Raw genomic sequence first — 16,773 nt, 5'->3', positions numbered from 1 at the left:
ACACACACACACACACACACAATCACTGACATGAAAAAAAAGTGTCTAAGAGGTATTCTGAGGAAAATATTTAAAAGTAATAAATCATAAATATAAAAATATAATCCAGAGCGGGGGGGGCAGCATTGAGCTTCAAGCACTATAAAAAGCAATTTGAAATTCCTCCTCATGGAGATTAAAGTAAGTAGGAGACAGAACGTATCTCCCCCCCCACCCCCACCCCCCGTTGCACGAGAGCACAGAGGTCGGCGGCAGCGCCCACGGGGACGGCTCCGCCACCTTCGGCAGGTATTGCTGGCAATTATACCACGTGTCACGATTTATAATTAATGCTATGAATGCTGTGGACCCATCGCTGACTAATCTCTGAAAATATCAATTGACTTGCCACGCGATGTCTCTGTGACGAGGGAAAATTCTCCACCCACTTTACAGGGTAGGAAACCGAGATAGCTGAAGAGGAGAAACGGCTTAAACCAGCTGTGAGCTGGGGTGACAGACACAGGCCACCACTCGAAGCTGACAGAGCCTCACCATTCAAGGCTAGCCTGGTCTATGCAGTGAGTTGGCCCTGACTATAAACTGGGGCTAGCCTGGTCTATGCAGTGAGTTGGCCTTGACTATAAACTGGGGCTAGCCTGGTCTATGCAGTGAGTTGGCCTTGACTATAAACTGGGACCCGGGACAGGGACAGGGGGAAGGGTGTGAGAACAGGATACAACTTGGAATGAACTCGGGCCTGAGGAACACCATCTTGTGGTGTGAAATGGTAAAGCTACTAAGACCCCACATGCTTTACAGACAAGTTCAAGGCCCATGAAGAAGGGGAGGTGGGCGGACATCACTTTTTTCTTGTTTCTTTTTTCGATGGGTCTCATTATACAGCCATGGCTAACCTGGAATCTGCCATGTAAACTGGTCTGTAACTTGGGGTAATCCCGCTGTCTCTGCAGCCTGGCACCAAGAACAAGGCATGCACCACCACTTCTGGCTTATTCACACTCCCTGACTTGCAAACCTGACTTCCCCTGCTGGCGTGTTATAGCTACGTGTTACACCAAAGGGGTCACCCAAGCACTAACCCACAGCATGGGCTTCAAAACAGAGAAATCAAGGCAGGGGTCCAGAGTCTGTACAGAGAAATAAAGAAGAAAACTTAATAAGGGAAAAGATACAAAGTCATTTTTTTCTCAATTAAAATGTCAGCTCTCTAATAATATCCTTTTGTATTTCAAACACCAAAATCTAAAGAGGCACTTCTTCAGGCAAAGTCCAGAAGTCCCGAGGCACAAAGGTTTCTTCCTCGGCCAGACAAGTGCAGGTAAGTTTAAGGTCAATGCCCCCTTAGCCCCACTCCCCAGTAGAGGCCCAAGCTCAACAGTTACCTCACGGGAGGGCCATGGGCCAGAGAACCCGCAAGAGCTTCTGTCTGCATCTGACCTCAAAGGGATGAGGCAGGAGGAGGCCCGGCTGTTGGTTCTCACCACGGCAGAGTGGGTACAGCCCATGAGGAGAGCCAGAAGGCCCAGAAGTCAATGGGCAGGCACCAGGGGCCCAGGCTTACAGACCACTCTCTCTGTCCCTTCTCCACAGCGCCAATGCGAAACAGAGTACAGAGTAGATAAAGGCCAGCGGCAATGCAAGAAATACATATGGCTCCCCTCAGATGAACGCAGAAAAGTGGCTGCAAATTCCAGAGTCTGCCAGCAGCCGGATGGATCAGGACGGCCACAAGAAAGCACCAAGCCTCGAATTAGAACCTCCGGCAACTTTTATCTGCATCCCTCCCAGGCACATGATGGATAGACTGTCACGCTTCTGGCAAAGAGAGCGGGGCTTTTCCCAAGAGCAAAATCTCAAGTACACAACAGCCCCACCAGTTTGCTTCCCTGGTATGTGCTGAGACACTATTTCCCAGCAGCTGAGAGTTGGGGTGGGGGTGGGGCAGAAGGAAACACAGACAAATGGCTCCGGGTCTCACTTCTGCCCAAGCCAGGGCAACATCTTACCACGCTGAGGCTCAGTGCCTTTGCCTGTAGACCTGCCAAACAGGGCTGTGGCCTGGATGGCTCTCCCTGCCTGGGAGCTCTCAGCAGGCTTGTTTGTGGTCATGACTGGTTAGGGGTGAAGGTATATGCTACCACCATCTAGTGGGTACAAGCTAGAGATGCTGCTGAATGCCTCACCAGGCTCAAGAGAGTCCATCCCCTCGAGACAAGAGCATCCTACAGAAGAACATGTTCCGTGCTTCCTGAACATGCTGCCTCCATTCAATAAGAGTTTCTCCTGGCTTTAGGGCTGGGGAGGTAGCTCAATAAAGTGCTTGCCACTCAAACATGAGGACTCAGACACCGTTGCCAGCACCACGTAAAATGCAGAGGGCGCTAGAACTTGCTTGTAAACCCAGACAGGAGGATCCTGGGAACTGGATGTCCAGCAGCATAGCCTACCTGTGAGCCCCAGGTCCCCATGAAGACTGTGTCTCAAAAACTAAGGATAACACCCCAGGGGCAGGGGGTTAACCTCTGGTCTACATACTCTCACACACACATGCACACGTACACACACATGCACATACACACATACATGCATACACACACACACACACACACAGGAACCACTTTCCTTGTTTTATTTGGTTGGTTGCTATTTTAATCAATATATGATTAGACTAAGAATAAAAAACTTCCATGCTGACAGCTATAAAGGGCAGAGTACCAGAAGGAGCAGGTGAGCACACAGTAGGCAGCTTATGAATGCTTACAGTGTGATGTAGGAGAGAAAGAGCTTTATCCCAAGATTTACACAGATATGCCCAGTAACGGGTTCTAACGAGGATAGACGTTGCCGCAGAGGTAAGCTGCCAAGAGATGAGAAGGAAATACATCCCAAACAGTGGGTCAGCAGGCAACAGTGGCTTCTGCCAGGTGCTGAGCTCGCCTTGGGAGGAGTCAGAAGAAAGATCTGGAGGCAGACGCCAAGCCAGTAATGGGACTCAAGGTTCCTTGTAAACGCCTCTGTAGCTTCAACCAAAACTCGGCTCCTGATAACCTAGGAGGGCTTTTGGAGGGGTGGCTGTCCAGAGATCTGCCAGCAAGGTGATGCTAGTAGGTCGGTATTTGTGGGAGAGGTACAAACGCATCAAATTAGAAAAGCAGGCAGCATAGTGCTGGGAGCCAGTGCCTGGTGGACAGGAACAGGGCCCCCCCATGAATCCATAGCATCCTTCTCTTCCAGCCTGAATCCAGCAGGACTCTTACAAAAAGAGGGGTGCTGAGAAAAAGAAGGGCATCCTGCCACCAACAAGGCAGTGACTGAGACCACACCCTTAACATCTGCAAGTACATGCACAGAGTGGGCTTCAAGAAGTGTGCCCCCACCTTGGTCTTGCAAACTTTATATGACCCAGCACAAGGGAAGGCCTGGGCCAAGTAGTGGGAGTGGGTGGGTAGGGGAGCAGGGGCGGGGGGGGGGTATAGGGAACTTTCAGGATAGCATTTGTAATGTAAATAAAGAAAATAATAATAAAAAAATAAAATTAAAAAAAAAAAAAGAAGAAGAAGAAGTGTGTCCCGCCAAGAGATCAGGAAATCTGCCATGAGGGAGATGGGGGTGGGGATCACCTGCTGGGTTCACTGAGATCGCGCTCAGCCAGGACGTCTGGAACAGAGCAAAGAAATGTCTGTCGCTCACAATGTCTCCCTGTGTGCTTGTCTATAAAGCATAGCAGTCACTCCTGGTCACTGTGTACAGAATCTACAGTCTGGGGCTGGGTCGGGGTGTAGCTCGGTCAAGTGTGTGCCTAGCCTGCACAATGTCCTGGCGCCACACAGAAACCAGGGATGGCAGCACACGCTCGTAATGCCAGCACTCGGGCCGTGGAGGCAGAAGTATCTAGAATGCAAGGTCATTCTCAGCTATGTAGAGAGTCTAAGGCTAGCCTGGGCTACCTGAGACCCTGTCTCAAACAAAACCAGACAAAAATCTATAGTCAGTGTTAACGAGAACCCAAATGTCAAAGTGATGAAAGTACCAAAACAAATAGATCTACTGGTCTCTCGACCTCAGAACATCACTCAGATGGGGACGGACAGATGGACTAGTGTGCGTCTTACAGATCTGGCTCTGTGATTACAAACTCAACACTCTATTAACTTTACCCACGTCTTCCTTTGCTTATGTGACTTATGAGAGATGCGTTATTTACAAAGCCGCTTCCTCCCTTTCTGAGCTCAGACATGTCAGTTTCCTTCTGCACCTCAGGAGGCAGACTGCACTCTAACTGGAGGTCACCCGAACTTCTGCCCATCAGGGGCCACTGTTTACACACTCACGGGGAGCCTCATCTACCTGCTCTGATGGATCAGGGACCTGGATTTAAAAACATCGACCCTGAGGTGGAGCGATGGCTCAGTGGGTAAGAGCACTTACTGTTCCTCTATAGGACCCAAGTTCAAGTCCCAGCACACACATCTAGTGGCTCAGAATCATCTGTAACTCCTGCTCCAGGGCATCCAGCGCCCTCTAACCCCCCCCCCAACACACACACACTAAAGTCTATACCAAAGACCCCTAGCAGCTATGTGATCTAAGTCATGACATCAGAATTTTACCTTCATTCTCTGTTAAGAAAGTAAAGGGTCTGTAGAGAGATGACCCAGTGATTAGACACTGGTGTTCTTCCCGAGGACCCAAGTTTGATTCCCAGCACCCACATTGCAGCTCACCATTTGTAACCCTAAGTCCATGGGATCTAATACTAATACACAGTCTAAACTAACTCTTCTGAGCACGTATTCGCCACCACAAATGAGTCTGAAAGCAAACGCATGCAGAATCTGGGTGCTTCTGGCCGCACTCACTGGGAGCTACAGTGGCAGCTCTCCATGGCCGTGGTTCTGAACACCCAGCGTGAGTGTTCCCACTGTTCATGCCGTCATGCCACTCAACGCCAGGGAGAGCCACCTGAAACCCCTGGACTCAGTCTTGAGAGTAGAGTACTAAGATTGTGTAGCAGGTACGCTTCGATCACAGCAGTTTTACTGAAACACTGTAGTATGTTTTCTGAGCTTACAAAATCATAGTGGTTTAAGCCACCATGGCGGCCCATGCTTTTTGATCCCAGTACTCAAGAGGNAGAGGCAGGCAGATCTCTGGGAAATTCAAGACCTTCGTGGTCTGCACAGCAAGTCCCAGGGCAGCAAAGGTTATGTAGTGAGACACTATCCCAAAGATAGATAAATAGATAGATAGATAACAGAATGCACTACCACAATAGCTTAATTACGAAAAACTAAGACTTCCAGTATTTTCCTGACGGCCATTCTTGGTGTGCAAGTGTCACTGCATCTGTGGATTGTGTTGTCTTGCAGTGTCTGAGCTTAAAAATTACTATTTGACTTGCTGGTTTCCATTTCATTTTTTTAAAAAAAAAATCATTAAATGAATTTGGGCTTGGGATTAGGACAGAACACCCAATAATTCCCAAAATGGCTCCAGATATACTTCTGCCTATCATATTATACACTTATGCAGAGTGACATCCTCAGTATTGAGGATTATAAAATCAAAAAAAAAAATCAATCAACTCTGAAAACGATGAATCTGCAGTTTCAAATAGTCTGCCGAGTATAAATTATTTATATGAACATGTATATCCATTTCATTAGTGCTGAGAAGACGTGGCTAAGTGCTCAGCCCTAAGTGACTTGTCTGTCAACTCATCCAGCTCAGAGAATGTGGTGGGAGACGGGGTGGAAAGATTCTGAGAGACGCGGATGGGAAGGAGGGCAGTACTCACAAACTCACAATAGCCATGCACAGGGAAAGACCAGCACAAGACGGAGCCTGTCCACATTCCAGCACAGATGGAGCAGAAGCCCGCACCCTCCTGGGAGGAAACCACTGGTAGCGGAGGGCACTGTGGACAGACAGTTATTTTCTTCCATGTCGTAGCTGAGGTGACTTGTCTGTGCTCCAGCAAGCAACGCCTCACCCGTGTGCACACAGGCAACCCTGAGGAGATTCAGTGAGTCACAAAAAAGTCAGGGTTTCCGAGGTTTTCTTCTTGAGACTCGGATTCTGTTTGTTTGTTTGTTCTGTGGAAACGTGTGTGTGTGTGTGTGTGTGTGTGTGTGTGTGTGTGTGTGCGCGCGCGCGCGCATGTAGGCTAAGGACAATTTGCTGGAGTCGGTTGTCTGCTTTCACGATGTCAGTCCTGGGGGCTGCCCTCAGGTCGTCGGGCTTGGCAGCAAGTTCCTTCACCCACTAAGCTATTCCATCCACCTAAACACACAAGAGCTAAGACTTCAGGAGGGGGTGATGTTGGAGGAGAGCTTTGGTGGGAGAGGCAGGGGATGAGGGTACAGGGAAGCATAAACGACCAAAATTCATTCTGCGCATACATGAAAATGCCAAAAAAAAAAAAGAGAAATAACTGCTTTAAAATACACTTTTCATGATTTATTATTAGTATGTTTGGCTTGCATACCTGTTGGGTTATAAGTGGAAGAAAGCAGAAAAGGCCTAGCTACACCATGGCACACAATCACATCTGCTGAAGGCTGCACGCAGGCCGACCTTCTTCAAACCTCCCGACATAACAACAGGGACCAGACAGCCCCTCTGGACATCTGACCCCCGACTTTTCATCTACAGTGAAGTTGCGCACATAAAACGTCTTGAGACTGCTTGTTGTTAACCTCTGTGCCCTTCCTCCACCTAAACCCATCAATAGAAACACCAGCAACAGAAAACAGAAACTCAACATTTTGTGCAAGGACCAAGCCCACACAGCCGGGTGGTAAAGTAACCAAACTTGAGTCAACCACACCATTCTGGGGTTTGTTTAACCAAGGGGTGAAAATCAAGACAGGGTTTCACTACATTGATCAGGCTGACCTCCGACTTGTGGTGATTCTCCTGCCTCAACTTCTCTCTTCTGGGATTACAGGCTGTACCACCTCACCTGGACAATATATAATAGATATTAATCGAAAGCTCTCCTTGACTAAGACCATGCTCCTGGCAGCATTAGGCAATATGGCCAGCCCAAGGTTAAAATTACACTTGAGAAGGTCTACGAAATTGTTGCACTTTATAAAGATAATGATAATAGTAAAAAATCCCCAAACTTTATTGTTTCAATAAAAGCTGTTCTTAAATTGTGTTTTATTTACCTAATTCGATGATACATTTAGGAAGGCGACTCACATTCACTTGTAAATACCCACAAGGCAATAAGACTGAAAATTCCAGAAGAAAAATGGCATCAGGCTTAACAGACAAGGAACACCATTGCCGGATAGCAGTGTCAGGAAGACAGAGCGGAGAGAAGAGTAAATGTCTGCCACGTTGATCTGTGCTGCTCACCGGGAGTTCAGCAAGGGCTCACACTTACCCATGGCCCCCTTCAGCTCCTCCTCAGCCTGGGCACTTTACACACCAAGGTCTCTGTGCAGTGTGTAAAGCACAGTTCTTAACTACTCAAGGTGGTGTGTTAGGCCGTAAGGTATGAGCAGATGTGAAGATAAACGTGAGAGGTTAGAGGAATGGCTTAGTCGGTACAGTGCTTGCCACACAGTCACGGAGGTTTGAATTTCCAGCCTTAGCGCCACTGAGCAAGGATAACAGTGACAGACAGACAGACAGACAGACAAACGTGGATGGAAGCAGGGAGCCCTCGAGGCCTCAACCCTGCACAAAGAAGGACAGGCAACTAAGGAGTACGGTGAGCAGAAGCAGCCTTCTCCAGGGAAGAGCCCACACGGCCAGCCCAGAACGCATTCGAAAAAGCAACGCTATACAGACTGAGCAGGTATACACTATCACACGGCCAGCCCAGAACACGTGCGCGAAAGCGACGCTATACAGACTGAGCAGGGTGTGTGTGTGTGTGTGTGTGTGTGTGTGTGTGTGCCTGTGTAAAACAATTCATGAAAAAGAGGACGTGAATTTTAAAGTGAGCAAGAAGTGATAATGTGAGGGTTTGGGGGAAGAAAGGGGAGGGTAAATGATGTAATTATATAAGAAAAAAAAACCCTACTGGGTGTGGTGGGAGGGGAGCCATCTGTAACCCTAGGACTGGGAGGGAGGAACAGGAAGGATTCCTGAGGCTCTCTGGCCAGCTGTTCTTGTGGAATCTGTGAGCTTCAGCTTCAGTGAGAGACTCTGACTCAGAAATCAAAGCAAAGGAACTAGAGGTCATCCCGAGGGTCAAGGTGCCAGCTGCTAAGTCGCATGATCTGAGTTCCACCCATGGGACCACAAGGTATAAGGAGATGCCCAACCCCCAAAGGTCACTCTCAGATCTATGTACACACACACAGTCCCCCACCCAACATAAATAAATGCAATTTTACATATAAGGGATAAAATGCCTGAGAAAAACACTTGGCATTGACCTCTAGCCATGCATGTGTACACACACACACACACACACACACACACACACACACACGCACATCAGCCTCTAAGCGGCCAGATATCCCATCAACCCAGGGGCCCGGCAGAAGCAGCATCAACCCAACTGAGGTTAATTCAAATAAAGGAGAGAAAGCAGGATGTCCCCAAAGGCCATTAAACTTTAAACACTTCCAGCCATATCAAGTAGAATCAGACCAGAGGAACAAAAATAGAAGCCACACAGGAATTTGGCAAGAAATCGGGGATTATCAAATATCAAGGCTATCCGATGTGAAGACTTCCAAATGGCGAACATAAGAGAAACATGTCGGTGGCCGTCATGGGTGGGGTCTCTGTGCACACAGAGGTCGGTGGCTGTCGTGGGTACAGTCTCTCTGTGTGCACACGGAGAACTAGCTTGACGGATCTATGCGAATTTTGTTGAGATACTCCATATGCAGGAGAGAGCTCAGCACTTGGCCAGTCACAGTGGCTCTATTTTTTGTTTGGCTGCAGAATGATCACATGCATGCAGTGCCCTTGGATGCCAGCAGGGGGCACCAGATCCTCCCAGACTGGAGCTACTGGCAGTTGTGGGCCATCATGTGGGTGCTGAGAATTGAGCCCAGGTCCTCTTTAAGGGCAGTTAATATTCTTAATTGTTGAACCCTTTTAGTTCCCCTTACCCACCCACCACAGTTTTAAAAACAGGGTCTCATGTATCCCAGCAGCTAAAACTATATAGCTGAGAATAACCTAGTTCCATCTCCAGACTAATGAGGTTACAAGCATGCCTACCATACACAGTTTATGGGGTTCTAGGAATTGAATCAGGGTTCCCTGCATGCAGCACTCTGCCCACTGAGCTACGTCCCAGCTCCTGGTTCCACGTTTCTTACATCTTTGCAAATTTAATTTTTTTAATCACTCGAATAGCTACACTTTAAATATACAATTTATTAAATAATACACAGTGTAAAAATTTTAGACAGTAAAAGGGTATGTTTAAATATCTCAAGTTCAACCCAAAATCCCAAACGACCCTCAGCCTTTCCCATTAGCCCTTTGGACCGTTTCCAGAGTGTGTGCACAGCCAGTACATGCATGACCATATGTGTGCATCATATGTGTGCATCAGTGTATTTATTCACTGCTTCCACAATGGTGCACCTTCCCTATCCACAGCCTTTAACACTTTCACCAATTTTGGATTCTATTTTTTTTTTTTTTTTTACGGTCATCTTCTGTTTTAGGGACACAGCTGTCTTCTGGAAACATCCCATTGGCTCTTGCTCCTCTCTTGCTGGCTGGCTCTCGCTCCCCTCTCGCTCGTGCCCTTCCCTCCCTGCTCCTGCCCTCTCCCCATTCCCTTCCCCTCTCTCTCATGTGCTCATGGTCAGCCTCTACTCCTCTCCTCTCTCTCTGCCTTTCTCTGCCTCTACTACCCTCTTAACTCCCCTCCCCATGCCCTGAATAAACTCTATTCTATACTAAACAACAACAACAAAGAAAGAAACATCCCATTTGCAGGCTGTGCACTTCCGGACTTGAGCAGAGCACTAGCTTCTGCTGCTGCTACACTGGAGAGATAGCCTGACCTGGGCAACTTAAGGGAGAAAGACTTTCCTCTGGCTCACAGTGGAAGGGAAGGCAAGGCTTCAAGAGCTTGAAGCAACTGCTCACCTTTCACACTCATGTTGCACACAGAGTCAGAGAGGGATGCATGCTGCTACTCAGATCCTCTTCTCCACTTAGGCAGCCCAGGACCCTGCTAGGGAATGGTGCCACCCACAGTGGGCACATCTTCTCATCTCAGTTAACACATCAATATTGCCCCCACAGGCATGCCCAAAGTTCCTAAGTGATTCTAGATCCTGCCAAGTTAATAACTAATAATAACCCTCACAATCAGTCAGGGATTGCTTGTTTTCCTGGGCAAATGTCTCACAGGATCCAACCAACCTCTATCCTGTCGCTCAGTGCTCCTCATGGAAACTAACTCAGAGCCTGGTTCTGTACTCAGAACATGACAGACTGACAGACACAGTCCCATGTGATCCTCACTACCCATAATTCCATGTGCCCATGGATGAATTTTCCTCTTTCAGTGGAACTCAGCCCTGGTGGGTACTAGCCAGTGCTATCCTGCCCTCACTCTACAGTGTTTGCCTTTAATCCCACAACCCCTCAGAGGGTGAGATCAGAGCCATTCACCACCATATACAATATGAACACTGCCAAAGTAGTTTGAGTTTTGGTTTTGTTCTTTGTCCCAAAGGTCTGAAGTCATGAGGGGATTGTTGTTGTTGTTGTTGTTGTTGTTTTAGGAAAGATTAAACCTTTGTCTTTGAGGATACTATGGCAAGTGCTTTATCACTGGATGCTACTGGAACTTTCCAAGGCATGAGGGAATGTTAATATTTTGGCAGTTTATCACACTTTGTGAAGAACTGTCATTACAGTCAGGTCACTCTGTGACCCATCTTAGGTAGGACCTCACTCAACAGCTCAAGCTGCCCATCAGCAAATGTTCACCCAGACGGACATGTTTGTGCTACAGGAAGAAATGATGTATGGGCTGGGGGACGGGGGCGGGGGGGGAGCTCAGTGAGCATGGCGTTTCCTCACAAGCATGAGGACCTGAGGACAATCCTCCCAGTTCTGCAGAGAAAGCCAAGCGTCGTGGATCACTCACACAGTCCCAGTGACTGCAAGATGAAAGACAGAGCCACATCTCTAGAAGCTTGCTGGGTAACGCTGAACCCTAGCCTATTCCATGAACTTCCAGGCTAAGGAGAGACCATGTCTCAAAAAATTGAAAGCACTTGAGGAAGGACACCAGAGAGCTCCCTCTGTCGTGCACTCGTGGGAACTGCACATCCCCTCCCCCTTACATACCCCAAAGAGGAAGAACTGATATCTGTGATGTGTTTGACGTCACAAGGCTAACATCACCATAGGGTTAATGTCATTGCATTGCCCAGTGTGCTGGACTCAGAACTGAGGCTAAGGAACATTAGTGCTCACAAGGCAGTGGAGATGACAGGCTAGTTAGGGTGGGAATGGCCCAGACACAGCCGAACCCCAGCTCCACGCCCTGCTCCTCATACCGGTAACTCCATACATGGCTCTCAGGTGTAAAAAAAAAAAGCTGAAAACATAAAATGTCAGCCCACAGAGGCTGAGAAAACACTTGCAAATTGACAGTCTGACAAAGGTCATGAAACCCCTGGACAACATACAGTTTCAATAAACATGTTTTGAAAGATGATGTATGGATGGCTAATTAGCATATAGTGAGAGAGAGAGAGAGAGAGAGAGAGAGCAAGCGCAGGCACTTCATACCCACCCCATTGCTGTCTGACAAGGTTGAAGAGGTAGTTCAGTGGTTAAGACCACTGACTGCTCTCTCCAAAGGTTGATACTCAGCACTACATGGCAGCTCACAAACATCTGCTACTCCATACACAACTCCAGTGCGTGAGATGTCCTGCCACAAGACGGTAGGGTCATGCCACAGGTAAGTTAGCTCTCTTCCTGTCACATGGGCAAGGTAACTACAGGGGGGGGGAAGACAGCCAAGATCTTAAAGCCACATCCCTAGAGAGCACCAGACCTCATAGAAGGGAGGGAAAGGGAGGGAGGGAGGGAGGGAGGAAGACAAGAAGGGAGGGAGGGAGGGAGGGAAGGAGGAAGACAAGAAGGGAGGGAGGGAGGGAGGGAAGGAGAGAAGGAGGGGGGGAGAAAGGTCCATTCTGCTTTTTTAAAAGAAATCCACACAGGCGTTATATAGTTCAAGAGATTTAAGAGACACTGGGTGTCTTAGTTGGGTTTTACTGCTGTGAATAGACACCGTGTCCAAGGTAACTCTTACAAGGGCATTTAATTGGGGCTGGCTTACAGGTTCTGAGGTTCAGTCCATCATCAAGGTGGGAGCATGGCAGCATCCAGGCAGGCGTGGTGCAGGAGGAGCTGAGAAGTCTGCCTCTTGTTCCAAAGGCAGCTAGGACAAGGGTCTTAAAGCCCATGCCCAACAAGGCCACACCTCCAAATAGTGCCACTCCGGGCCAAGCACGACACTGGGACATTCCCTGCTCAGAAACCATTAGGAGCCCAGGTATTTAGTCAGCTCTGTCCGACAGCAGAGCTTTCTGTGACCACAGAACTGGTCTCCACCAGCCCTGCCCCCATACACAGCAGTCCAGCGTGGCCACCAAGCACTTGAAAGTGGCTCAGTGTGTGTATGTGTTATACGCACACATTTTCTTCCAGGTGTGTGCATGTGCTGTAAGCACATGCCTGTGTATAGGTGCGCATGCTTTGTGCACACAGGGAGAGCAGAGGAAAGCACAGACACCCTGTCACTGTCTACTTGCTCCTTTGAGGCAGGGTCTCTCACTGAACTTAGACCTTCTTTGTATTTTCCCTTTCAGCTAGCTGCCCTGGTGGTTAATCCTCCAGCCCCATTATTCATGGCTTACCCCTGTTCCTGAAAGAAACCAGAGAATATCTACCCAGAAACCAAATTCTCCTCCACAGCCGGACTTTGTTAAGTATGCAAATACCCAAGGTTTATTCTCCGCCCCACGTCCTGTTCCCAAAACAAAACATAGATAAACTGGCAATTTAAACACAGCCATAAACTATAAACTCACTAGAAGAAAACAAACGCTTTCAGAATTTTGGCAGAAGAGAAACCCTAACTAAACACAATGCAAAACCTAGACCCAAACATGGAAATTTTTATAAACAGGACCATAAAAAATTTAAATGTTCCACTTAGCAAAAAATTGCTCAAGCCTCAAAGCAGCTGGGCATGGAGAGGCCTGCATGTAATCACAGCGCTCAGTGGAGAGGCGAGCCTCGAACCCCACAAGTCAGAAGGCTGGAGCAAAATTGTGAGCCCAAGGTCAGCCTGGGTTACACACGGAGAACTTGTCTCAAAAACACAATACAAATTCAACATGTAAATATCCTACTAGGAGAAAATACCTAACAGTAGAAAATACCTAATAATAGTTAAAGGCTGGCGAGATGGCTCAGCGGGTAAGAGCACTGACTGCTCTTCTGAAGGTCCTGAGTTCAAATCCCAGCAACAACATGGTGGCTCACAACTACCCATAATGAGATCTGATGCCCTTGTGTCTGGTGCATCTAAAGACGACTACAGTGTACTTATTTATAATAATAAATATATCTTTGGGCTGGAGTGAGTAGAGACTGAGTGAGTGGGGTTGACCAGAGGGAGTAGAGATCCTAAATTCAATACCCAACAACCACATAAAGGCTCACAACCATCTGTACAGCTACAGTATACTCATATACATAAAATAAATATATATTTTTTACAAAAAGAAATAACAGTTAAAATATTCTTCATAAACAAAGAGCAATTGCAAATCAAGAAAGAAACTGTACTTGACAGAGAACATTATGAAGTAACAGCTTACATACAAAACAGGGTATGGCTCTGTGGTAGAAGACTGAGCATGGATAAGAACCGAAGTTCAAACTGACATGTGTTCTATGCACATTTGAAGGTATACTGAGCCATAGGCATGACTGGTGAAATGTAAGTGTGCCCATTCTGACCCGTGACATCCAACACTAAATGTCTGTCATTATTAAGGTTTTCCAGAGGAAAAAGCAAACTATTGCACACTAAATTAATGGGAGTGTGTGTTACAGCAACTTTGTAGCGTTATGTAGGCACAAGAACTTGGTGCATGTGTCATCCGTCTCCCTATGAGCAGAGGCCACAGGAGAACCCTGGAGTCCCGCTCTGTCTGTCTCAGCCTCATTCCCTTGAGTCGGGGTCTCTCAGTCAACCTAAAGATGGGCTGGCTTAGATAGCTGTGCCCCAGAGATCCTGTTGCCTCTGCCCTCCATGGCGCTGGAGTTATGGGCACTGCGTGGCTTTTCTTCTAGTTGGGGTTGGAATCTGAACTCAGGTCCCTGTGCACTCTGAGCCATTCAGTTCTCTCTCCAACTCAGACAGCAACCTTTTTTAGAAGGCCATTTAGCAATGTGAAAATTCGGAGGACAGCCAGCAGCGGTGGCACGTGCCTCTAACTCCTGTAATCAGGAATTCAAGGCTAGCCTGGGCTACCTGAGTCTGTCTCCAGAAATCTAAGAAAAGGGAAGGAAGGAAAGAAAAAACAGTTCAGGTAACTTAATAACGTAGTGATGGCCATTTTCTGAGCCCCACTCAGTACCCTAAAAAGATTAAAGCTGATCCATGTGTCAGATATGGAGAGATCTCAAAAGTGTGTTTATAAGGGAATAAAGGGGAGAGATTCCATTCATATAAAAGTAGATATAGATGCAGGTGCAGACAGATACACACACACCAACCAATGCACACCAGTTCTTTCCTGAACTTACCAGAGTGCACACAAGAACAACCCACTAGGAGCAGCGGCATCTCCGGCCAGCAGATCTGCAACGGCTTGAGACTGAACTTTTTTATCTTGTATTCTATTTCATGAAAATAAAACAGTGGACCAGGGTGTGGCTCAGTCAGTAAAGGGGTCACCCAGCATGTACACCCTGAGCTCAGTCCCCAGCACCATATAAACCAGTCACAGAGGCAGTCAGACCCCTGCGATCCCAGAACTCGAGAGACCTGTCATGAGTCCAAGGCTAACCTAGGCTACACAGTGGAGACGTGCTTAGAAGCCAAAGGTCAATAATAGTAAATGAGACTCGTTTTCAACAAAAAGGAGAAAAAGAAGAGGAGAAAGAGGAGGAGTCACACAGGGGGAAACAAACTGGCCTGTCCAGGCATTTCTAAAATATTGAGGAAATGGCCAGAAACTCCCTCTGGTTCCTGGAAAAGAGTCAGGAGGGAAATGACTTTTGAAGAAGGAACTTGCCTACGGCTCATCCAGCATCAGCTAAGGCCAGGCCAAGGGGGTGGGAGGGTGGGGGGATGGGGTGGGGGGCAAGTAAGGGCGATTGTTCGGAGCAAGCAAGGGTTTCCTTCCAACAGTAATATAAACTCAGTGGAAGAAATCAATTTCAACTGTGTTTAGAGGTAGAATAGGGTAACTCTGGCAGTTCTCACGTACAAGCTACCACCCAGGAGCCTGAGGCCAAGGCTAGCCTGGGCTACACAGGGAGACTCCCAGTCCCCATCGCAGAAGTGGAAGTGGATGGGGGTACAGAGAGACCTAAACTACTAAGGCACATCTTGGCACCATGAGCGAGAGGCAAGCAGGTTATAGCAGACAGAAGGGCTGGAAGCTTGAAGCCTGGGACGAGAGGTACAGCTCAGGGGTAAAGCACTTGCCTAGCGAGTACAAGGCCTTGGGTTTGATCCCCAGCACCACAACAGAAGAATACAAGTTTGAGGTACAGCCAGCACCTTCTGTCAGATATACAGAACACAGACAAACGCAGCCATTGGATGCCCGTAACTAAGTCCGAACCAATGAGAAAGCCCTGTTCAGGTGATCAGTTTAACCAGCATGCAGTGCTCTGCAGGGAAGTCTGCATTTTATCTACACTCCAAAGTAAGTCATGAAAATGCTTACCCAATCTCCTCCCATCACATCAAACACACACTCTCCCAAGATGCTGAGACCAAAATACATCATCCATGCCAAACTCCCTGAGAACATTTTACATGCTCAGGATGCAGGAGCTCCCTGAAAGTACACAATCAGCGTCAGTCGAGTCTCCCTGAACTGTACCTCAGGGTGCTCTGTCTCCACAGTGAAGCCTCCCACTCGAGCTTCTCTGTGGGCCTCTTTGCAGCAGTCTGCACTGACAGGCGTTCCTACCTAAAGCCTACAGACAGGATCCCTGGGCATCTGTGCCCCTCTACCTCCTACCATAGGGCAAGCTGTTTCTCTGACGTGGCTTTGAACTACAGCAAGACAAAGACACATTCTGTGACAATAGGCAGCCTTCAAAGTAAGTTGAGGGGATGGGGAGATGGCTCTGTGGGTAAAGGGCTTGCTGCACAGGCGTGAGGATCCGAGTTTGGATCCCCAGTGTCCATGTAAAATTCCAGCACTGTGACACTCGCCTGTAACCCCAGCAACCAGGAGGATGGAGACAGGAAGGTCCCTGGGGCTCATGGGCCAGCTGAAGAGATCAGGGTCAATGAAGGACCCTGTCTCAAAAAATAAGACACTCAACACTGACCTCTGGCTTCCGAGTGCACATATGCATGCCTGCACGCACTTGTGCACGGGTGTGAACACGAACGCACAATTATGATACAAATCTTGTCACCCCACATCCCTGAGATAAATGGGTGACTGGGCTCTAGTTACCAGGTGACTCAGGAGGCTCCCTCCTCCTCCTCCTCCTTACCTTGGAACTCATCTCCACCATCACCACCACCATCATTATAATCACCAT

The 16,773-nt window shown here is 48.0% G+C and overlaps 1 protein-coding gene across 2 annotated transcripts in view; it reads right to left on the bottom strand.

The window, feature by feature from the left end:
* Osbpl10 (oxysterol binding protein like 10) overlaps positions 1-16,773 on the bottom strand; it is a 244,858-nt gene that overhangs the window by 144,683 nt on the left and 83,402 nt on the right. The gene's annotated exons all lie outside the window — the stretch shown is intronic.

Source organism: Mus pahari, chromosome 10 (genome assembly GCF_900095145.1).
Source record: "Mus pahari chromosome 10, PAHARI_EIJ_v1.1, whole genome shotgun sequence".
Classification (NCBI taxonomy): Eukaryota; Metazoa; Chordata; class Mammalia; order Rodentia; family Muridae; genus Mus; species Mus pahari.
Note: the sequence above shows the minus strand (reverse complement) of the source record. Positions and strands in the feature narration are given on the sequence as shown.